Here is a 25,063-nt window from a genome sequence, read left to right on the forward strand (position 1 = left end):
TTAAATTTGACCTGGTTTCTTACTAGTTTTAAAAGTTATGCTGCCTTTCTAATCCTCTGTTTCCTTACCTAAACTCTGAAGAAAACATTTAAAAAATTTAAGATAATTGTGAGGATTGAACATAATATATGTAAATTCATTCAGTAGTTCATAGCTATCATAATAATTATCTTAGAATTATTTTATTGTAAAATTCTGTTCAAAGGAAAATATTTTATAGCATATTTTATGGACTATCACTGATTCATTGTTAGCTGAGGATTTAAGTTTTATTCATCTGCTTTTATTTCATTTTTTTGGGTGTTCTTACTTTATAGCTAAAAACAACCTAGAGGAATACAATGTTTAAAAACCCGAATATAAAAAAATTTTAAAATCCACTAGCAATATGCCTGTATATGGTAGTCATCTCAATATGACAAATTTTTTTCAACATATATAACTTAATTGATATAAAAATTGATTCAATTTAAAACTAGAAGTTTATAGTTATACACTCATAGGCTTATTTAATTATGATTAATATTAAAAATTATTAGAACAATTCATTGTAATTTAAGTCTTCTATGAAATATTATAGCAATGACAAGGTGAAAACCTACAAAGTCAATGAGGCCTCTTTGGTTAGATATATCAAACTTCAGAAATGTATTAAAATCATCATTAATTCTGGATGTGTAACTTAATATCCAGTTTTGATTTTCTTTCAAAATTTTTAATATACATTTGCAATTCAGTAACATTTACTGTTCCAAGTTATAAGTAATTCAAAGGAGTTAAATAAAGTCATTGTGGAATACTCTACCCACTAGAAAACCTGAGCTCAGTCACCAGTACAAAATAATGCAAGTTTGGACTATAAATTACTATAATTTCATTCTAAATCTCTGTAGAATCTAGTACAACCAGTGTTTGTATTCCAATATTCAATGACATATGTTTTAGCAGTGTGTTTATCTGACCCAAGGCCTTCATAATGCTGTATTTTAATTGAGCTACAATTTCAGAATGAAATTATTATATCAATGTTATATAGGACAACATCTTCACATTTTTCTAGAGAACCATATGTATTTGTAAATATTTTAGTGATTGTTTGGCTTAGAAATGACCATGTGGATGTTTGAGTATAAAACACTGAGTCTTAGAACAACAAGATAGAATTAGACATCAATTGTCCACTTTGAATTTTGTTTACTTTGGATAACATGTCCTGTTTTTAAAATAAAATGATCAAAACAATTTACTGGGCAATCAAGTATTTTTTTCCCCCAAACAACTTTTTGATGAGTTAAGTGTAAATGAATCAGAACCATATGGAGAGAGTTTGTGTTACAACACGCACTGCTTTAATGGGAAAAGTGTTTATGAGAATGCATTTTGCTTTTTAAAATTTTGAAAAATATTTTGAGAAATAGTTTAACAATTCCAAATGTGTGGTTTGTTCATCTGTTCTTGGTATAATACACATCAAAAGAAAGTCTTGGAAACAAAAACAACTCTAGGGCATGGTTAATCAGGGTGATATCCCTAAATCTGCTGTTTATCACAGCCTCTTCAAATAGAACACGGCATTGTCTCAGGGAAGTGAGCAAGGTAGTGAAAGAATAGGTTCTGTAAATTTGAAAAAAAATAAAAGAATTTGTGATCATCACACAAACTTTCATTATCATCAAGGCAAACTTTTAGAGCCCTGGTAGGGGCGAGTAAAAAGCACCTCTCTTCCTCACCTAATTTCTGAAACAATTGAAAAAATAACAAGAGAACCAAGAAGTGAAGAACTACAATAACACTAATATTGCTGAGAAAATACATCTGAAATTAGAGAAAAATAGGCCTGCTTCCAGAGGACACAAAGCAACTAATATGGGAACTTTGAGTTTTCAGTTTTCTGCCTCTGACTGGTCAAGTGGAAGGGAAAGTCAAAAGAGACCAATTATACTTTGTACAGAATTTTCGATATATTGTTTTCCATTAAAAGGAAAGTAGATGAATGCCTATATATTAGTTTGCTAAGCATACCATAAAAAGGTACCACAGACTGGCTGACTAAAGCCGCAGAAATTTTTTTTTTTTTTTTTTTTGCAAATCTGGAGGCTAGAAGTTCGAGATCAGAGTGTTAGCAGAATTGGTTCCTTCTAAGGGCCATGAAAAAAGAATCTATTCCAGGCTTCTCCACTTGGCTTGTAGATGGTGATTTTCTCCTGTGTCTTCAAGTCATCTTCCCTCAATACACGTTCAGTTCAGTTCAGTTCATTTTAGTCACTCAGTCGTGTCCGACTCTTTGCGACCCCATGAATCGTAGCACGCCAGGCTTGCCTGTCCATCACCAATTCCGGAGTTTACCCAAATTCATGTCCATCGAGTCAGTGATGCCGTCCAGCCATCTCATCCTCTGACGTCCCCTTCTCCTCCTGCCCCCAGTCCCTCCAAGCATCAGGGTCTTTTCCAATGAGTCAAGTCTTCGCATGAGGTGGCCCAAGTATTGGAGTTTCAGCTTCAGCATCAGTCCTTCCAATGAACACCCAGGACTGATCTCCTTTAGGATGGACTGGTTGGATCTCCTTGCAGTCCAAGGGACTCTCAAGAGTCTTCTCCAACACCACAGTTAAAAAGCATCAATTTTTCGGCACTCAGCTTTCTTCACAATCCAACTCTCACATCCATACGTGACCACTGGAAAAACCATACCCTTGACCAGATGGACTTTTGTTGGCAAGTAATGTCTCTGCTTTCTAATATGCTATCTAGGTTGGTCATAACTTTCCTTCCAAAGAGTAAGCGTCTTTTAATTTCATGGCTGCAATCACCATCTGCAGTCATTTTAGAGCCCTCCCCAAAAATCTGACACTGTTTCCATTGTTTCCCCATCTATTTGCCATGAAGTGATGGGACCAGATGCCATGATCATTGTTTTCTGAACGTTGAGCTTTAAGCCAACTTTTTCACTCTCCTCTTTCACTTTCATCAAGAGGCTTTTTAGTTCCTCTTCACTTTCTGCCATAATGGTGATGTCTTCTACATATCTGAGGTTATTGATATTTCTCCTGGCAATCTTAATTCCAGTTTGTACTTCTTCCAGCCCAGCATTTCTCATGATGTACTCTGCATATAAGTCAAACAAGCAAGGTGACAATATACAGCCTTGAGGTACTCCTTTTCCTATTTGGAACCAGTCTGTTGTTCCATGTCCAGTTCTAACTGTTGCTTCCTGACCTGCATATAGGTTTCTCAAGAGGCAGGTCAGGTGGTCTGGTATTCCCATCTCTTTCAGAATTTTCCAGTTTATTGTCAATACATGTATGTGTCCAAATTTCCACTTATAAGAACATCAGTTATATTGATTTAATCCCACCTTAATGATTGAATTTTAACTTACCCACCCTTATAAAAAGAACCTGTGTGGTCTTTTTCTGTGGTACTAGGGTTGGTATTTCAATGCACGAATTGGGGTCAGGGAAGGTACAGTTTGGTCAATGAAAAGTGGAAGTATTAGTCCTCTGTCCATGGAATTCTCCAGGCAAGAATACTAGCATAAGTAGCCATTCCCTTCTCCAAGGGATCTTCCTGATCCAGGGATCAAACCCAGGGTTCCTGCAATGTAGGTGGATTTTTTACCATTGTAGCCACCAGGGAGCCCTAACCAACTGTAATTCACTGATCAGGGTCTCAATTCACCTGCACTGGAATTCCTTTAGCAGCAGCCTGGGCTGTCTCTAATTCAAATATAGCTTCTTCAAATATTCAGAAGTTATGTTTGTTCAATTCTAAGTCTCTTTTGAGCTTTATTTTGAAAGAGTCACATATTTGATAGGGAATAGAAGGAAATGACCACCCACTCCAGTATTCTTGCCTGTAGAATCCCATGGACAGAGGAGCCTGGACGGCTACAGTCCATGGAGTCACAAGAGTCAGACACGACTTAGCGACTAAACCACCACCACCACCACGTGGGTAACACAGCACTGGCCCAACCACTACCAAATTTAGAACACAAGCTACTCTTGCTCTGAGTAGCAGTTGTACCTAGCACAATCATGTTCTGTTCCCATTACAGTTAACAAAGACCATAGTAAGAGTTACATGCTCTCTGAATGGAGAAATGCAGATACAAAATATATTCTTGTGTTTAGTCTCACCAGGATGCTTGGTTGTTTTTGACAGTTGCCCAGAATCCAGTAACTGAGAACCAAGGTTGAGTTGAGAAAAAGTTGGCACTATTCATTTACCGTGTCTCAGGAAAATAGCTATTTATGTGTACACAAAGCCTCAGCTCTCAGAGAATAGCACTTGTTGTTTTCTTGGGCAGTTTTGCAATTTACTTTAGTGGCAGCCATAGTCAGAGGGTCCTATTTGTAATTTCTCTGTCTACCTCCAAAATTCTCAAGCTGTCTTAATTACCGTTTCCCCTTTGTCATGAAGAATCTAAATAAAGACCCTCCTTAATGCTCTGAATGGATACTGAACTCAATTATTTGCAAATTTAAAAGCAACAAATAATGCTTTGCTTGCTAACACCTAAAAGGCCTTTACAGATCGATCCTTTTTTCCCTTTAATTGAATCCCTGACTTGGCTGCATCTGCTTGTGGCCTCTGAGGGTGTGAGGCAGCCTATTGCTGGCACACATGCTAAGTTTTGTTCAAGGTCAAGGTCTGGTATTCTGTGCTCTCAACTTGCCTGCACCTGCTAAAATCAGGTGTCAGGGTTAAACAGAATGATGTCCTTGATTTCTTCACGCCCTATATCCCTTTAGGAGTTGTTTTACTTTGAAAATAAGTAATAAAACCTTCCCTTGTACTCAAAAAAATCCAACTCTCTTCAGTTGTTAGTATTTTCCATTTAGAAAATTTAAATTGCTTTGTAATAACTGCTTTAAGCTCATTGGATAGCCTGATGTCTAACTAAAAAATCAGGAAATCTATTTCAAGAATTCTTTTATGAGGATGACTTGTAGCCTGCAATTTATTTGTAGTAAGTCAGTAAGCATTATGGACCACAAAACTAAATTTATTATACATTAGTTTTGTTAGAAAAATTGTGCTAAAATTAATGAAAGATGGAAAGATGTCTTTTGGAATAGCTGTTGCTTTTCTTTTACCCCAAACTCCAATCTATCGCTTCTTTAGAAACAAGCTGTTCCTGGGGCTATCAGGCAATTGAATGGGAATGGAGACTTTGGATTTCTTGGGTTTTACTGGTAGGCTGGTCAGGAGTTTTGTCACCATACTGTAAGCCCTGAAATGAGTGTGACAGGTTTATGGATGCTCATGGGAAAGGTCCAATCTCTGTGACAAAGAGGGGCCTCTGGTACCAAGAAAGATAAAGAGGATCTTACTGGTGGGTAGACTACCCTCTACTCCTGAGAACTAGAAAAGAATAATGATAGAAGGGGCCCAAAGGCTTCTTAACACTTCTGCAGTAGACTGGTAGGCAGCCTGTTGCCACACCTTTGGAACAAAAACTACTTTATCTTTGAACATTTGAGATAATGGAACTCTAAAACAAGAATAACACAATAAGGAAAGAAAGAAATTGCTAAGGGAGCTCAGTAGCCATAAGAAGTGGCAATCAATAAGATAACACAGGTCATGTTGCTCAATCATTAAATCAAAGTGTTAAACCTGTAGACACTTCAGACCAATTTCTTGCTCTTCTCATGCTCATCTCTGTTTCTGGGACTGATCTTTACAGGTTTCAGTAAAGATCACTCTACATTCTAGTACTTACATTGCCGTTTTCAGGTCAAACAATTGTTGAAGTACTTATAACTGTGTATTACTCTCTAGGAAAATGTGAATATATAGATTTTGTCCCATATAACTTTAATATAATAACCCTATGCTGAAAATACAGCTCAGTTAAATGCAGCATATGAAGATTACTAAAACCAGACCTTGGATCAGATAAATACATTACTATAACATGTGTTTCAATGAATATTGGAATAAAAACATCAGTACAATTCGATTTCATAGAGATTTGGTGATAGACATAGTGATTTAATTCAAAAGACTGAGTTCAGTTTTACTAGTGAAAGGAGTATGTCCTTAAGGACTTTATGTAGCTCCCTTGAGTAACTCATAACTTAGGTATATAAATATTATTGAGTAAAAAATTTAGGTCTTTAGGGTGACATATTTGTTATATTGTATACTGGCTCACATTTTTAGAAATTATTCCCTAAAGTTATTTTGTAACAACAACACTGAATAATTAACAGACTCAATAAAATACAAAAAGATAAATTTGTATCCTTCAATATAAACTATGTGTATATAGCAAATAATATTGTATCTGATTATAAATAAAACTTTAATTTTTCAAAATGTTGATTAAATTTTAAAAATTAGAGGGCACATTCATTAATGAAATTTAAATCTTAGAAATAACTGACCACTGCTTTTAATTATGTGGAAATTATATATGAATTACTAGATGACTGTTGAATTTAAGAGAAAAATTTAACAAAATAGGTTAAGTGTGATTAGTGGTGCTCAGTCCATTCCATTTCTTCATTTTCTTATAACAGGGTGTTTATAAGCAACAGTAAATTTATTTTATATCCTTGATGGTCTTGTGTTGGTTTGTAGATTTCTTTCTTTCTTTTTTTTTTAAGATGAACTTTAATGTGTCCCAGTGAGAGTGAGTAATTTCCTATATGTGGGAGAGTAGAAATGGAGGATAAAAGGGAGCTAGATGAGACAGGGCAGAATAGGGATATCATGCTTTTTATGAAAATATTAGTTTGAATTTTTGTCCACTTCCTTAGTCAGTCCATCAAACAGGAAGTTGATTTTTCAAATGAAACATTGATTACTGCCAGACAGGATAAGTTAATTCTTTCAAACCCACACAGAATCTATTTTGTACTTATGCTTTTGTCTGAGGGTTCATGTACATTTTGTGAGTCGCCTTCCTTGAAATGGGATGGATTTCACCCTGACCTAGCTCCTTTTTGTTGAGCTCCTTTATTGATAGATAAGATGATATGTAATGATTTCTACATAGTAAGAACTGCTAAAAGTAAAAGGCTTGGTCTTTGAGAACATTTTAGTTTTACCTTAACCTGTAGAGTTCTGCTTGAAAATAATTTTGACAATTTAAATTTCTTGACTAACTAGGGACATTTCACATTAAAGGAAAATATGTAGTTCATTTCTCCTAAAGCTAAAAGTAGTAACAATTTGATTCACTCTGTTTTAATTGATTTAACTTGCTTAAAAGATTGTTTTCTGAGTAGATATGCCAGATAATTTTTCTGCTATTTTTAAAAGCAGACATTTTACAGCTATTAAGATATTACAACCTTACTGAAAATTCTAAATCTAGAAAAATTACTTATTATTTGAACAGACATCTTATTCTTTATTGTCATCATTACTTGACAAACTGATATGATATTTTTTACTTCCAATAGTCAAAAAAATGAAAAAGGATAGCCAGTTGTATGTCTTCTTATTTGTGTTCATGCTTGTTCTCTAGAAAAGACTCACCAGTGTTTATATTGATTTTATTTTTCACAGTTTCAATACTTTAAAATATAAAGACTTCATATTCTCATCACATAGTACTTAATCTATAGCTATTTCATATCTACTTTATTATTTTATGGTGTAAATAATTGAAAATAAGTTAAATACCTCAATATTTCTAAAGAGCTTCCATAGCTTAAGGACTTAGATAAGGTGTAAAATGATTATGCTGAGCTCAGGGAGAGCTTTCAGTTTTGTTTGCATGGTTCTTTGCAGTTAATTTACATTTAAAAATCTCAACTCTAAATTTCTAAGAATATGCATGTCCACAATGTATATTGCTCTCAATCATAGGTGTTGAATAGAATTGAATTATTTGGGATGTTTATTTTTCCTACTAGGAATTTCTATTTAACTTGGAATGGTGTAAGTTAGACATCAGTATATTTTTATTTAGAGTTAACATAAGCTCTTAAGTCTGTAATTGGAGCAAGAAAGTGTATTTATTTTCTTTGGGCATAATTTTGTTAAGGTTTTTTAATGAGTCTGGAAATCCATTAAAAGCTAAACTAAAATGGATGGAGACATGTACTGTGGTATAGTTCAGATGAATTCTATAGCCTTACTAAATATATATGGATAAAACATGAAGACGCTGAAAAACATTCTTGTAATAATGAAATTGAAATCATTGAGACATTGCTGGAAGGCATTTTTCATTATTAAACACCTAAGCATTTCATAATACATTACATAGGTATATTTACTAAGTGAAGACCAAAAATAAATATATAGTACAAAAATACATTTGCATAATCTTGTGCCATGTTTTAGGATAAAAAGTGAAATTCTGAAACATAGGATTTTTAGTGTGTATCTCATGGCTACTTAGCATGCTTTGATGACAGTTAATAAGAGGTAAATATCATACTTTCAGAGTACAAGGTATCTCAGTGCCTATGTTACACTGGGATTAAATATGCTAATATTTTTGACACATTAATTATGACCTGTTTTCATGTAGTGTTACCTCTATTTAGCAGTGTGCCACCGATAAGGAATACCTTGTCTCCCATTTCTAATCTGGGTTTGTGAGACTGTCACTTTTAAAGCAAATAGGTTTTTAGTGCAGCTCCATCCTACCTTCTCCCCAGGGACTTGGCAGTCAAAAAGTATTTAGAATTCAGAAAGAACTCAACTACAGCCAAGTTGTTCCAGCAATGAAACATGAAAAGATGTCATAGGTGGGGCATTTTTAAGTAATAATGTACAAGTCATGCAAAAACACTCTTGGGGTTTGGACTTCTCTGCACAACATCATTATTTCCTCCCATTTTCACTTCCTATATTGTGTATAAGGCTTAAATCATGAAGTATAGTAAGTAATAAAAGTAAACTGGAAGTAAAACTCATCTCTATTTCTTCAAAATCTAATATATAAAAAAAAAAAACTGTACATAAAAGTACAAGTCTTTGACTCTACTTACTGCCCACATCCATGTAGCCAGCAACCAAGTGAAGAAACAGGATAGTATCAGTTGTTCATAAGTCTTTTTGTAAACTCTTCCAGGGATTATCTACCCAAAAGTAAACATAATCTTGACATTTAACAACAGAGATTTGTGTCATTTGTCTTTGTACTTCATATAAATTAAATCATGCTATTAGTCTTGCTTTGTCTGCCTTCTTTTATTCAAAATGCGTTTGTGAGACTCATCCAAGAGTCACATGCACATGTAGAAAAGTACTCCTGTTGCTGTAATGTGCTATTCTTTATGTCATTTATCAAAGTCATAGATTCAATATTAACATACGTAATAGACAATGAATAGACAATAAAATTCACAATGACATGAAAAACAGTTCATTGTAGGAATACCTAACAAAGTGTGTAAAAAACCTCTACACTAGAAACTAGGAATCGTTGAGAGAATTTCAAGGAAGCTTAAAGAAAAGGTGAAAATCCATGCAAATATTGGAAAGCTCAATATTGCACTGTATCAATTACCTTCCAAATTAATCTATAGATATAATGCAGCTCTATTAAAAAGCCCAGAGGGATATTCTACATAAATTAACAAGCTGATTCTACAGTAAGTATAGACATTTAAAAGGCAGTTATTTAGAATGGAGTTTTTGAAGAAGAAATGATGGCAAGAAAATACTTGTAATAATGTAAGAAAGAGATGAAGGTTTAAATTTAAGATTGCGGCCTAAAAGGGAGAAGAGGGACAGATGGCAAAGACAAGGAGGAATTGACCAGACTTGGAAAATTACTGGATATAAGAAACGAGGGAAAGTTATTATGAATGATTGCAATGGTTCTGACTAAGAAAGCTGAGTAGATTGCAGATGCCTTCAGTCAAATTAAGAAATACCCTCAAAGCATGTGGGGATGAAGGGATGACTTATTTAGGAGTGGCACTGTTAGTGAATGTAAGGAAGAAAAGCAAATTTAGAGGGGATAATGAAAAAGTTTTATTGAGTTTGATATGCCTTTAGGATTATGAGTTGGAAATTTTATTTGATAACTAAACACAGATGCTTGAGGTCTGGAGTGAGGCCTTAGCTAATGATTTGGATTTCATCATCTTCAGGGTCTCTTACTCTGTCACTGTTCTATCCATACTATTCCTACACTCGTTCAAACTCACCCAGATTCCACTTCCACTCTCTAACTGCTCTAAATTCCAGTTCACCCTTTGTGCTGCCATCAGATGTGTCTTTTGTTCTTTCAGAACAAATCGTGGCACTACTTCAAATATCATTTTCCTGTTATCTATTATATTTAAAATGACATTCACACCACTACACCTTTCATCTTCTGTCATTAAGACCCTACCCTATTTTTCACCTGGATTTCCCACTAATCCTATATCCATGATCCACATTCTGTAGACAAATACGATCCCTACAAATCTGTCAAACACAACCTGAATTTAACAATCTTTATGCCTTTCCCCTGCTGTTTCTTTCTTTGGAAATGCCTTTTTTATTTTCTGGAGGTGCAGTTCATCTAACCCCCTGTATCACTTCCTTAGCAAACTGGTAAACATCTGTGAAGAGAGAATATATTCCTGATTTTAAGAAATGAATACAGTCCTTTTGTCCATTATTTGAAACCCTATCAACGCATTTCTGCAGAATTTTGCAATTTATGTTGGGCTATATAAAAAGTATGCCCTTGATTTCTCATAAAAAGTCCCATTTTACAAGACAATTCAGTAAACTGAAATTCAAAGACTCTTAATGATTGCATGATCACAAAGCTAGTGATTGTTGGGACTTGGACTTCACATTGGTCTGGCTCCAAATCCTGAGATTTTCCTTTAAGTTCTTCTCTGATTATACTTACATTCATTCTTGTGATTGAGGTTTTTGCATTATCTAATTCCATTAGTCTCAATCTCCTTGTGAGTAATAGTGTTGCCCCAGTTATCTCTATGTTCCTGGCAGTGCTTAATATGACATTCAATATATATATATATATTTGATTCAGTATATTTTTTGTTGAGAGATTTTGCAGGTAAAAACTAATAGTTTTAGGAGAGCCAGTTTTAAATTTGCCAACACAGGAAAAAAATAAGCTTTCATGTATTTTCTATTATGCTTCAGCTGTACAATATTATAACTCAGCATCTCTATATACTACAGAGTGATTACCACCACAAGCCTAGTTGTCATCCTTCACTGTATAGTTAACCCTCTTTACCAATTTTGCTACCAAGCCTCCTCCCCTTTGATAACCACTGATTTGCTCTCTGTATCTATGGATTTGACTTTGTTTTGTTTGTTTGTTTTAGATTCCACATATAAGTGAAATCATATAGTATTTGTTCTTTTCTATCTGGCTTATTTATTAACAAATCTGTTTCTCTCTGTCTATACAGACTATGGTCTGTTCTAGATATATGAAGTTTTTACTCACCAGTATCTGCTTTATTTCTCTTTTAATTAATATTATCCTGAAGGATAAAGTTTAACCTTAATATAGATGTCTAGCAGGGAACTTCAGTGTACTTCTGAGATGTAAATGGACATATTAATTTGGTTTCACAGGCATTCTTTAAACAAAGGAAAATTTGTGTTTTCTGTATATAGTACACATATGTATTGTAATATAGGTGATATAGTTTTGCCTGTATGATTCTTGTCACATGTTGGATAATGTGGATCAGAACATGAACGTCACTAACAGCCGGTGATCTGATGCTTCAGTGGCTCTCTTCATAGAACAAAAACATTTTGGTGAACTAGTATATCACTAAAGTCAGTGATTAGGCTGTGGTTTTTCATGTGGAGGAAAGAATATGTAATGCTAATAGTTCATTCATCTGTTGACTTAAAAAATGCACAACATGAGATTTGCAAGTTAAGCTTTATTTGCGGCAAAATGAGGACTGCAGCCTGGGAGACAGCACCTCAGATAGCTGTGAGAAACTTCTCCAAAGAAGCAGACGGTAAAGGTCAGTATATATGTAATTTTGATGGAGGAAGACACACAATCGAGCATATATTTTTTCAGGTTTCTGCTTGTCTCTTGAACCTTTTCCCAGTCACAAGTAACAGTCGTCACTATGAAGGATTTTAGTGTTTTTCTAGAAATGGGGAGATGTAAGAACTGGGCTCATAAAATCGGCTCCTGAGAATATCTAACTATCTGAAGGCCTTTGCCGCCACTTTTCCCTGAGCATAGAGTGCCTCATCTCTCCTCTCCACCCTTAACTCCTGTCAGTGGGTGTTGAAGGTTAGCAGCTGCAGTAGCACATGATTTAATCCTTGTAGAGGTAGATGACAAGTGTCAACTTATAGCTGACACATCAGTGCCCTAGATTTCCAATTTCAAAGCAACTTTAGTAAAGGAAAACTTTTTAGTTTACCATGCACACTCCATTTTCTCCAAAGTATTCCATCTTCTGCATGTACCTCCACTTACACTAGTACCTCTCTTGTACAACTTGTCTGGGCAAATCTTGATTATTTTCCAGTTTCCGATTTCAGCTGTCCCAGACTTAGCCACCTCTTCCTTTTTCTTGGGTCAACTCTAAGAGCAGAGGAAGTTCCTCCTTTCTCATGTACAAGAATTGCAATATTTCCTGTTCTTTATATGTCATCATTCCCCTCCCCTCTCACCCTAGAAGAGAACACACCTTTAAAATTATCATTAATACTATTTAAAGTTCTAAAGAAATTACTCTGTAGCTCTGATCTTTGGTTTCTTCATATGGACAAAGGACTGCTATAAAAATTTAAATAATCTCATAGATGCTAAGATTAAATAATAAGACTAACAGAAAAGGTCCAAATAAAATATATGTTTTTGAGTTATTCTGAAATGCTTCTCCACTCTACAGTAACAAAATTAGGGCTGGAGAAGAAAATGATATGTCACTTAGAAGGTTTTCTACTTCAGTGCAAATCACACATTACATCAACTCTAGGCAATATTATGTTGGTGTACCACTTGCAGTTCTATGTGAAAGAGGGATTTTATTATAATAAATGAAAAAGAGGTTAGGAAAGAACTGGGATGAGGATAGGAAACGGGTTGCCAGTGGAGAAGACTTTGTTGAAAAAGATAAGTTCATCTTTGTTTATTATTCTTTCCCTGCCTTCTTGCTGTGTTCAAGAATAAAGAGAATGTTTTCAAAGTAATTCAGTTTCTCTGTAGAATTGATAATCATTGTGCTGGTGGTGGTAATTTATCTTTTTAAAAATATAGATATGTAAATGGCAACTTTAAGTTGTTAATAACATACCCTAAAATGTTTTGCAATTCCTTAATGGTTGCCTGATTATTGAAAATTTCAAAGTATTTTCAATTTAGAATCATCACTCATGCAGCATTCAAAAAAATTAATTTTTGCTTCCCCTCACATAAATCAGGAAGTTCCCTTAGGGAGTTTCATTGCCATGATGATAAGAAACTAAGACAAATATTATGATTAAAGATTAAAATGGTCATAAGAGCATGTTAATTTGCATAGATGTATACATATACATAGATATATACATATACATACATATGTACATATGTATACATATATACATTACACACATATATATGTATATATGTCAAAAGGTCACAGAAGCTATATAAAAGAATTTTAAATGGCTAAAGCTAGAAGATTTAGCAACAAAATAAAGTTGTACCAGATTATAATCCAAAATACAGAATTATCATATAAATTCATACAGTATAAATGAATAATTGAATAAATAAATTAGAGAGTATAAAATATTTCATGCAGAAAAATTTCAAAAAATTTATGCAGATACTCTGATCTCAGGGAGGTGGAGCACAACTTCCTACTCCTTACGTGTGAACTGTATGTAGTGAATAGTGACTTTCTCTAAATAGTACAGTGTGGAAAGGGGAAAAAGAGTAACTTTACACAACAGAAACTTAACAAAAACTCCTTCTCTCCGGTGATCAAAGTCAAAGCCAGTGACAACTCATATTGATAGTATATACCCTTAATATGATTTGATGAGAATAGTGACCCCTCTGATCTTCAATCCCAAATCCCACCTGAGGTATATTCCATAAAACATCTAAGCCCTACTACTAGAAAATATCAGAGTTTGAGAAAAGATTACAGCCAAAAAAGCCTAAAAAGACGTAATAACTAAACCCAATATGATATTATAGAGAAGATCCTGAAATAGAAAATAAACATTTAGGTTTTAAAAAAAACTAAGATATCTGGATACAGTATGAACTTTAGCTAATAATAGTGTTTCAGTATTGAGTCATTAATTGTAACAAATATTCTATGCCAATTTAAGATGTAACTGGATAAAATACCTGTGGAATATATAAGAATTCTATCATCTTTGTAAATTTTTCTGTAGATCTAAATATATTCTAAAATAAAATATTTATTAAAAATAAAAGAAACAAAATATCCAGTACATTGAATTAAATTCCATGTATATACACTTGATTATGTTTGTGACTGCTTCTCTGAGATTGTGTTTGATCCTCTTTAGCCATTGCAGGGAGTGGATAGGAAAGGGTTTCTTTTTTTAGTAGCTTATTTTGTTTGAAGTCAATTCTTATACGGTTGAGAATTTATTTGGCAAGGAATCAGTGACCTTTACTTCCCCACTATAGATAGTGAAGGACAAGGGATGTTGGTGCATTTAAACCTCAATTCAATGTGCTTTGCTGCATAGAGAGTGGAAGGAAAGTCTGATTAGGATGGGGCAGGTATGCTCCCCAGATGCTGAATTTCATTTTCACCTTGCATTAAAAAAACAATCACTGTATGGTACAAGTGAGTGGAAAGGCTAACTACATAGGTCAGAGTGTTATTATTACTTTACCGAGAGGTAATCTTTAGTGATTAGTGCCTCATGGATTTTACTATGTAATGAAAGCAGCTGTTGAACACTAAAGTCACGAAAAAGTATATGCAGTTTCAGGAGACTTGCACAGTTTATGTACTTTGTATTTATTTAGCATTTATACACATATATGTAAAATGTATATATACATACATACACACATGCATGTATATGCTTACTTATGCTGTATGTACACAGAGTGGATTTGTATATGTGTCCATTAATTTAACTTTACTTTCTGTAACATTTTATAAACATAATTATGAAGAATTGCACTGTCTTTTTAATGATTGAAAAAATTGGCATTATTTTAAGCCTTTTTTAAGAAACTTCGTTTGAGCCAGCCATTTGTCAATTACTTTTCCATTTAAAGAAATCATGATGTTAAAACAGAAGGCTCCTTAAATCAATTCCTCTAGTAGCCCCAAGCCCAGTGAAAACATCAAAGTACCTAAACGAGGCGAGAGGCCTGGATTTCCAGTGATGTGAAGGTAGAAAATAGCCTTTCCACCTCTGAGCATAACATATGCTGTAACTTGAAGGAAAAAGGTCTCAAGTGGTATTCCAGTACAGTGTCTTGTAATTAAACTCAGATGTAGGTTTGACCCTTGCACTCCTAACTTCCCTCCAGATACTTGAAAGGAGAGTGAATTGAAGACATTTAGAAGTTTAACCTGTGTTGGTTGCTTTAGAGGATGAGCTTTGTTTTTAACCCAGAGGTGCCTGTGTTAGTCATTTCAGAGAGATTGTTCTCTTAGACAGTTGAGGTCAGTGGTAGTATTCCAAGTGTTGGTAACTTCTTTTATGACTATGTAAAAATGACAAAACTTATGCTAACAGGAAAATGATGAACAGAAATGCAAAAAAGAAATTGGTTTAAATAGTATGAGCAATTTAGATCAAATCTATATATTCTAATTATTAATTTATCTTAAACCCTCAGTGTTTTTGTTAGGTCTACATAATAAAGTGAAAGTAAAAGTTAACAGAAAGTTTTAAATACCTGGGTTCAACAGCTAATCAAGATCCTTCATTCATCTAGGTGAGCACTTGGTATTGAAATTATGTAATTGGTTCTCTCTTCTGCCCAAGGTCTGAATTTCCGCCTTCAGTACATGTATGCCTGAGTATATGGGCATATGCAAACAATTTTAAGTTTTCTTTTTTTTTAACTTTTAAGGTTTTGAATAAAAAGAAGTTGATACTTTTTATACAAAGTCATGATTTTTGCATATAGATCACTAGGATTGACCCTAATAGGAGTCACTGTCTAATTCTTTGCATCAGTGTGAGCGAAAAATATATTCAACAATAGTAAATTATCTTAACCTTTCTTATGAAGTACGAATGACTTCACAGTGAGAAAGTGGTTGCATGAGTCAAAGGCATAAAAATGCCAGCCATAAATAAAGGTGAAAAGCCTTCATCCCCACTGGGATAAAATAACATTACATTCCTGAAATACTGACTGGAGACAGACAATTTCTTTGGAGATTTGCTTGGTCCAGGAGTAGAGAGAAAATAACTTCAAATAATTTATTATCACATATCCCCAAATCATAACCTTGAGTGTAAAAGAAGAAAATCTACTTCAAATCAATTTTGCATTGACACTTAGGGAACTAAAACTTTGGTGGGAAAAGTTTTCTGTGGTAAGATTTATATCTCTGAAGACAAATGCATTTATATTGTAGAGGTAGTATTTTTATCATACATGTATATGATTTTCTCATAATTTTAGAGTTAACAAAAGAAATCTGAAATCTTTTGGAAAGATTGTTTTCAACGCATTACAAATGACAAACAGCATAAAATGGTAGATCTCATTTTATTTATCCAGGTAGTATTTCAGTGGTATTTAAGGAATTATTATGCTTGATCACTGATAAGGATTTCCACAGATTTAAACTAAACAGAGACAATAGTACTTTCCCCGCAATAATTGAAACAGTGAAATTTTAAAACTTCATTTTACAATTAGTCATATATTGGGGGTAAAGAGGATTAACATAAGATTTGCTCTTAACACTATTTGGCTCTAGAAATGAAGAGTAATTGAAAATGAAGTGAGTAATGACAGGCCCATTGTTTGGTTGTTTTTCATCATCAGAAAATAAGTTCTAGCACTCCAAGAAACTCCAGACTGCCACTGGCTTGGAAAAGACTACTTTCATGTTATTGCTGTTTTCTTATCTGTCACATGCATTTAATCACACTCACCTTGTTCTACTGTATGTTGTTTGGCTTAACAAATTAATGGCTGTGAAGTGCTTTGAAAATATAAATCTCTATATTAATAATAAAACATTATTACAGCCTTGGGATAAGTCAGAGAAGACAGAGGTTAAAGAGTGATGGCTTGTCCTTTAGGATTGTAAAGATTTCAAAGAGTGGAGTTTTTTAACTGACTGTTTCTTACAATTATATAAAATCTTCTCAGGACAGCCTAAAAACAGTTATTGGATAATTTAAGACTGTATAAATAATTGTAATTGAACCATGATGTTAAAAGACTGTCCATGTTAGCCTATAGTACCGTTATAATTAAAATAATAGGACACCCTCCCTTGCCTTTTTAATTAATTATATACTCCTTCAGGTATTATTTTGCATGTGTGCATGTTCTCAGACTACAACATGCTTGATGATGTAGAGATTACAAACAGCTAAACAAGATGATGTCTGGTCTCAGAGTCTTTCAATCTTATAAGGGAACTAAATGTATACAAATTTCCTTAGTATATATTTGGATGTGCTTACTACTCTAAGGACTACAAAAAAAGAGTTGGTTTAAGAATTGCAGACGGAAGTGAGCTAATTGGACACTGATGTGGCAAGGCAAGATGGGGATATAGGAAAGACAAGGATATGAATGTTTCTATTAATGAACCAGTACTGGATTTGAGCCTTGAAGTAGGATAGTCTTTGGAAATACAAAGACAACTTGGAAGACATTCAAAGCAGAATGAAGAGCTTGAGCAAAGATAGATAAGCAGAAAAATATAAAATATATTTAGGAAAAGAAATAGCTTAGCAGTTTGGGATGTGTCAAACTAGGTCAGAGGAGATAAAGCCCTAAAGATTAGGTTAAAAAAAAAAGATTAGATTGGCGCCAGGTTGTGTTGTCTCTTGAGTGATAGGCTAAAATGTATGAGCTTTATTTAGTGGGAGATTGTAAACTACCTCTTAAAGTCAAATAAACAGTTTTGTAAGAATTATTTTAAATAGTCATAAAAAAGACTTTTTATTTAAGATGAGGTTGTATATAATTCATTTAGAAATATCCTTCCTGCCTGTGGTTAGAAAAATAAATGACAGTCATTTTGACAATAGATTTCTGACAACACAGCGATGATGATATTTAGAATAAGGCTGTATTAATATGAAAAGGCAAATGACTAAACTATTCTCATAGTTTAATGGGGAATTATTTTTAATAGAATAGCAACTCTTTATTTATTAGTGTATTTGAAAGATAATTTGATTTGTGCAGATTTGAATCTAAATTATAATATCACAAGGGTCTCTATGGATCTTAAATTTTAGAACATTTCCTTTAGATAATTTCAGAACTTGAGAAATATTTAACATTTATTTTCATTCAAAAGGTTATAAAACTCAAAAAACAAGGATCTCAGTTTCATGATTAATTGCATGGGTGTGCACAATTGCTCAGTCGTGTCCAGCCCTTTACAACCCATGGACTGTAGCCTGCCAGGTTGCTTTGTCCATGGGATTCTTCGAGCAAGAATACTGGAGTGGGTTGTCATTTCCTTCTCCCAGGAATCTCTCTGACTTGAGGATCAAACCCACATGTTCAGTGGCTTCTGCATTGGCAGGCAGATTCTTTACCACAGAGCCACAGAAATTTTGGAGACGGAAATGGTAACGCACTCCAGTGTTCTTGCCTGGGAAATCCCATGGACAGAGGAGACTGCCAGGTTACAGTTCATGGGGTCACAAAGAATCTGACAGGACTTAGCAATTTAACAACATGGAAATTTATTAATATTATTAATAAATTGATATTTAATCATAAACCAACTGGTAGCAACAACTCCCTCTCTGGAAAATTCCTTTAGAAGCAACATTGAAATGAGTTGGGAGGCACCCACCTCGGAAATGATTTGATCCCGGCTTCTTGATTGGATGAAAACAGATCAAGAGCCAGATATATAAAGTAACTTGCCCAGAGCCACACAGGAAAAAAAACCTGTCAAACTCAGATCTATTTTTTACCTTAAGTGAATGATTTTTCAGTTAAAGCATGTTTTCAAAGGCAACTTTGAAATATCAGCTTTGTATGAGGCTAAGCCACATCCACGGACTCGCAAAGGGTTGGACCCAACTGGGCCACTGAACAACAGCAAGCCAAATACAATATTTTCCTTTAATTATTATTTGATTTAAAAACTGGCTTATAAGTAATATCAGTGAAGCTAATTACAAATATCAGTGGCCTGTAATTTTGTGGTTTCTATTGCACACCTTCTCTTAAAATAAAGCAACGATTACATGACCTCTGAGAAGTTATTCTAAATGAATGTTTTCTTTATTGACTTAAATTCACAATTAAACAAGTAACAAATATAATAAATGTCACTTAATGGATACATACATGATTTTTGAATATGTACACACATATTCAACTTTTGTAGAACTTTTTCTTGACTAGTTGACTTATTAAAGTCATTGCTGACTTATTAAAGTCAACAATGGAATATTAATTCCATTTGAATTATGGATTCCACCAAAAGACTAATGAGATTTAGTCTTTGCTAATAGAAAGGATCAACATGGCTTTAGGATTTTAGAAATCAATAATGTTTTATGAAATAACAGAGTGGAGTTGGCTATGAAAGTTTTTGATGATGTTATGTGGTTTTGTAATGTATAGTTATAGAGATATCAAGTTTAATTTTTTTCTACTGATTTTATATAATTGTATTGATTCATTTTTATAGATTTTTTAATTTAATTCAAATTTTCTAATTGTTTTCCTAGGATGGCAGTTTGTAACCATAAGTGTATAATTCTACTTGCTACCCAATAGTTCTCAAGGTTTTTTTTGGAGCTTTTTGACTGTCCCACATAATTCTGTAGTCTAATAAACACATATTTTGGTATTGAAGGGGGAGAATATTAAATACACTTCACTTTCTTAACTCCAGTAAATAGAAAGTAACCATGATTCATGAATTATATAAACTCTGATATAAAGATTTGGAAGAGAAGGGAGGATTACATATGCAGAAAAATTAGGAGAGATATAGCATAGCTTTACTTTTCTTCTTCACCCTGATGCCTCAGTCACCTCTTCCTACCCTCTTCTTCTTCCTCCTCCTCTTCATTATATTTATTTGTTGTCACTCTTATCTTTCTGAATGAATAGAGTATTAAAATAACTCTAAGCGATGGATGAAACTGGAGCCCATTATACAGAATGAAGTAAGCCAGAAAGATAAAGACCAATACAGTATACTAATGCATATATATGGAATTTAGAAAGATGGTAACGATAACCCTATATGCAAGACAGAAAAAGAGACACAAATGTATAGAACAGACTTTTGGACTCTACTGGAGAAGGCGAGGCTGGGATAATCTGAGAGAACAGCATTGAAACATGTATGTTATCGAGTGTGAAACAAATCGCCAGTCCAGGTGGGATGCATGAGACAAGTGCTAGAGGCTGGTGCATTGGGATGACCCAGAGGGGTGGAATGGGGAGGGAGGTGGGAGGGGGGTTCAGGATGGGGAACACATGTAAATCCATGGCTGGATTCATGTCAATGTATGGCAAAAACCACTACAATATTGTGAGGTAATTAGCCTCCAAATAATAAAAATAAATGAAAAAAAAAAGACAAAAAAAATAAATAAAATAACTCTAAGCAGTAAGACTACATAATATAATTTGTAGAGCTCAGTGCAAAATGAAAATTTTATTAAAAATTTGTTAAACATTTTGAGATGTGACAGCAGAGTATTAAAACAAGCATGGGGCCCTTCTAAGCATGGGGTCTTAGATGACGCTGCAGGTCACATGTTTATGAAGCCATATCCTGCTACAGCTTTCAAAAGGAATTTCTGGCTTTATCTTTTTCTTCTAAATTTCTGACAATTTCTACATGGGCAAATCTCTTCACAGGAACAGAACTGTAGGTTGCTTTGTTTATACACTTTCCTAACGTGCAGGAGCTAATGATTGGAAGAAAATCATTAATTAGTATTTGTACTAGTTTCTTATTGGTTCTATAATAAATGACCGCAAACAGTGACTTAAGACAACATGAATTTGTTATCTTACTATCCTAGAGATCACAAACATGAAACAGGTTTAACTGGAAATCAAGGTGTCAACATGTCAATAGAGTTCTAGGAAAGAACCTCTTTATTTGCCTTTTCTAGCTCCCAGAAGCTGCCTCATGAGTCCTTTTTCCATCTTCAAAGCCAATAGCCCTCAAATCTATATCACTATATGCCACTACTCTGGCAGTCTGTTTTCATCATCACATATCCTACTCTAACTCTTTTAAGAACTTTGTAGTTTACACTGGGCCACCTGGATATTACAGGTTACTTTACTCATCTTAAGGTCATATGTGCAAAGTCCCTCTTTAATATAAACTAACGTATGTACAGGTTCATAAGATTAGGTTATAGACATCTTCAGAGTGCTGTCTGCCTAATACAGTAGTTCTTCTTGTACAAATACTTTTTACTAACTATTCTAATTCTATGGGCAATATCATATACTCATATCAAAATTTTCTGACTTAAAATTTATCTAAACATAATTTTCCCTAGACTTCCAGTTAACTGGATGCCAAATTTAGTGTAAGATAAGAATGATATCTATTTGTTTTCTCTAGGCAGGAGTTTTCATTTTATCATCAAATATCATCTGTTACATATAAACTTTGCCTTTTATCTAATAAACACCTAAAAGCTAATGTTTATGAGGCATATATGTTCTTTCTATACAATATGAATGATCACTCTTTTTTTTAGATACACATATACAAACATACATTTATAAATTCATATTTTGTTACATTCCCAGTTAATAAATTTTCACTAGCAACTTCATTTATCCATAATTGCTTTTTAAAATAGATTCAAATTTTCTTATCATTTAGTGAATTGTAAAACTAGTTATTACTCACAAACAAAAATTTATTAAATATTTAAAAGACTTGGGTTCATGTATGTGTTCAGTGTTTATTGTATGTATACTCCAATAATTTCAAAGGAATTACTTGGAATATAGAGCATAAATTAAATTTCTAGGGAAAATTATGCAAATATCAAGCAATAGACGTAAATTCAATAAAACAAGATATACATCAACTCATGAGCAAGGTGGTCCAGAGGTTTGGTATTCATCTAGAACGTATCAGTGGAAAATATTTGCTTTGGAGAAAGAAAGTTTTGATGGAATAAGAGGATTTGGCTGAGTGAATAAAAGAAGGAAGTCCTCATGGTAACTGAATTGTGTAGCAGAAACTTCAGGACTGCAAACAGAGGACTAATGAAGGGAAAACAAACATGCATACTCACTGTAATTGGGGGGGAAAATAACAGCTAGTGTAGCTGCAGAAGAGATTCCTTGTTAAGGATAACCACAACAAGGATCCATGTGTGTGTTTAAGCAGTTGGATTTAATCTTCAAGGTAACACAGTTATCTATTATCAATGTAGTAGTAGTTTTTTTATGTCCAAAGTGTGAATCAACTGTGAAGATTTGAAAAAGAAATTATGGAACTTGATAGGTAATTTGGCTGAAAGATTAAAAACAAGCTTGGAGTGAAAACGAAGAGTCTAGGAAATTAAACTGTTAGAATATTGCCAGCATAGCCTAGCCAGAGCTTGGATTTAATGGTTGGAGGTAAGAGAAAGATAGGTAGAAACAGTGAATATTACACACGCACACACACACAAACAGGCACAGCAGCTGCTTAAGATGCATTTCATGTTTAGTGATGCATTGAAAGTCATATCAAATGTCTAAACATAAGTGGTGATAGTAATAATGGTAGTTAGCATCAAATATATGTTGAAGATATTTGTAAATACCAAACATTGACTTTGGGATTTTCCAATAATTCAATCCTGACAATAATTTTGCATAATCCTTTTTAGAGATGAGGAAGCTGTAATGGCATTTAAGTGATCTGCTAAAATAACCAATAAAATAGATAACTAGACTTTAAGTCCTGGTTTTTTAACTTCAAAACTTGTACTCTTTCTAGTTTTTCAAACCAAAGACAGTGGTGTTTGGCTTAAGATGCATTCCTTTGGTATGACCAAACCTCATTTGATGCTAAAATCATTAAATCAAAGCGTCAAAAAGCTCATACATCTCATTTAATCCAAAATTGCATTCTATGTGGGAATCAATACTGCAACCACTATAAAAAATGTTCACTGCTCCTTGAACATTTCCGGGAAAGGAGACTTTATCAACTCTAATTTAAATTTGTGTATATTCCAGTGGCTAGGAAATGTGTTATTTTAAATTGAAATCTGCTGCCCTGTAACCTTCTCTCTCTAGCTAAGACGCTGCCCTCTGGAATTACACAGGAAAAAATGTATCTCTGTTCCACAGACTGCTCTTCAAAGATTAAAGTGACCCTCGAAGGTCTATTCCACATGAAGCATCTTCAGTTGTCTAATTCACTGAACAAAGTGTTCATATCCCTCACCATTCTTTACACTGCTCATCATGCTACAGCATGGTATAGGTAAATCAGTGCTATTAATCTGTAAGAAAATATGCCTTTTTCTTTACATTTCACCTGGGTCCCGAAGATGATCTATAAAATATTTCGATCAATGTACTAGCTTTCTCTACATGAGCACAAGTCAGCGAAAGCAGTGTACTTCAATCAATACCTTCTCCTTTCAACAATTAAAATAGACACCTAACTTTTGATAAAAATAAGACCTTATTTCCAGCTGCAATATGAACACCTGTGAGGCTAGAACTCTGGAAACCTGAGAATTGTGCAGGCACTTAATCATCGTTTACACTTTGTATCTTTAGTGCTCAGCTGTGAAGGCACAGCCAGTGACCTGCTGACGGCTTTTCCAGTAAAACAGAGGAGACATAAACCAGGGCAAATCAGGTATGCTTAACTAGAGCCTTCTTGCCAGCTGTCGGTGAGCCACGCAGCACTGAGGATACCCAGTAGGAGGCTCTCCTATAGCTGACTTGTGAATAGTTAGAGTGTTTGGTTAAACATTTCGAAAAGCGATAGGTGAGTGGGGTCTTGAGTTGAAGTTATGGGTCAAATTCCAGGCTTGCAGTAGCACATAACAGACAGAGAAAAATAAATTACTGGACTTTCAAGTACACATGGACATAAAATACTTCATGGTGTGATTGAAAGCTATGCTCTATTTTATAAGTTAACATAAGTAAGAAATATTGTTAAAGGGAAGTTAAAACTCCTAAAATTTCTTGTCAATAAAATAATCACAAAAGAAAATAAAAGAGAGGTGGATATCAAAGGCACATGAAAGATAAAGCAGGATGTGGACCAAAGAGTGAGGGAAACACATCCCCCTCTTACTTTATCTTAATATCCTGGAGGATATTAATTTAATCTTATCATCCTGTCTTCTCACTCATGATATGTTCAAGTTATTCAGAAGAAAATTAAACATTTAAGATAAATGTATTAAGAGGAAATACATTATTTGACACTCACTTTTAGGATGAAATTTTATAGGGAAGATCTGTTTATCATCTACATAAATTTCTTATAAAAATGGATTTTTTATCATATAGATGTGACCTCTTGATCCTACTTGGGTCTCTTAATTAAAAGTGAACATGTATACATGGAGATGTGTTTATTTGTAGATATGAATATGTGAATCTATATAACATATACATGAATGGGATAATATTTATTATGTATTAATGATGTGTATTAATATCATGTATGTAAACTGCATATTTAAATATATCAATCACCTAAATAGATATTGTATTACTTTATTGCATGATATTTATTAGAATTAATAATGATAATATGATTATTAATGTTATGTATTATTAACATATTTATGATATACTGAGATATTATTGAATCACAGGATACCACTGTTAACTAGAAATCTATATTTTCTCAGAAAGCTGAAAATGCTATTTAACATTTCTGCATAAATAATTTATAATTAAATATATCTATTAATAAAAATTTCTAATATTAATGCAATTTAGATATGT

The sequence above is a fragment of the Muntiacus reevesi genome, chromosome 6 (genome assembly GCF_963930625.1).
Source record: "Muntiacus reevesi chromosome 6, mMunRee1.1, whole genome shotgun sequence".
NCBI lineage: Eukaryota > Metazoa > Chordata > Mammalia > Artiodactyla > Cervidae > Muntiacus > Muntiacus reevesi.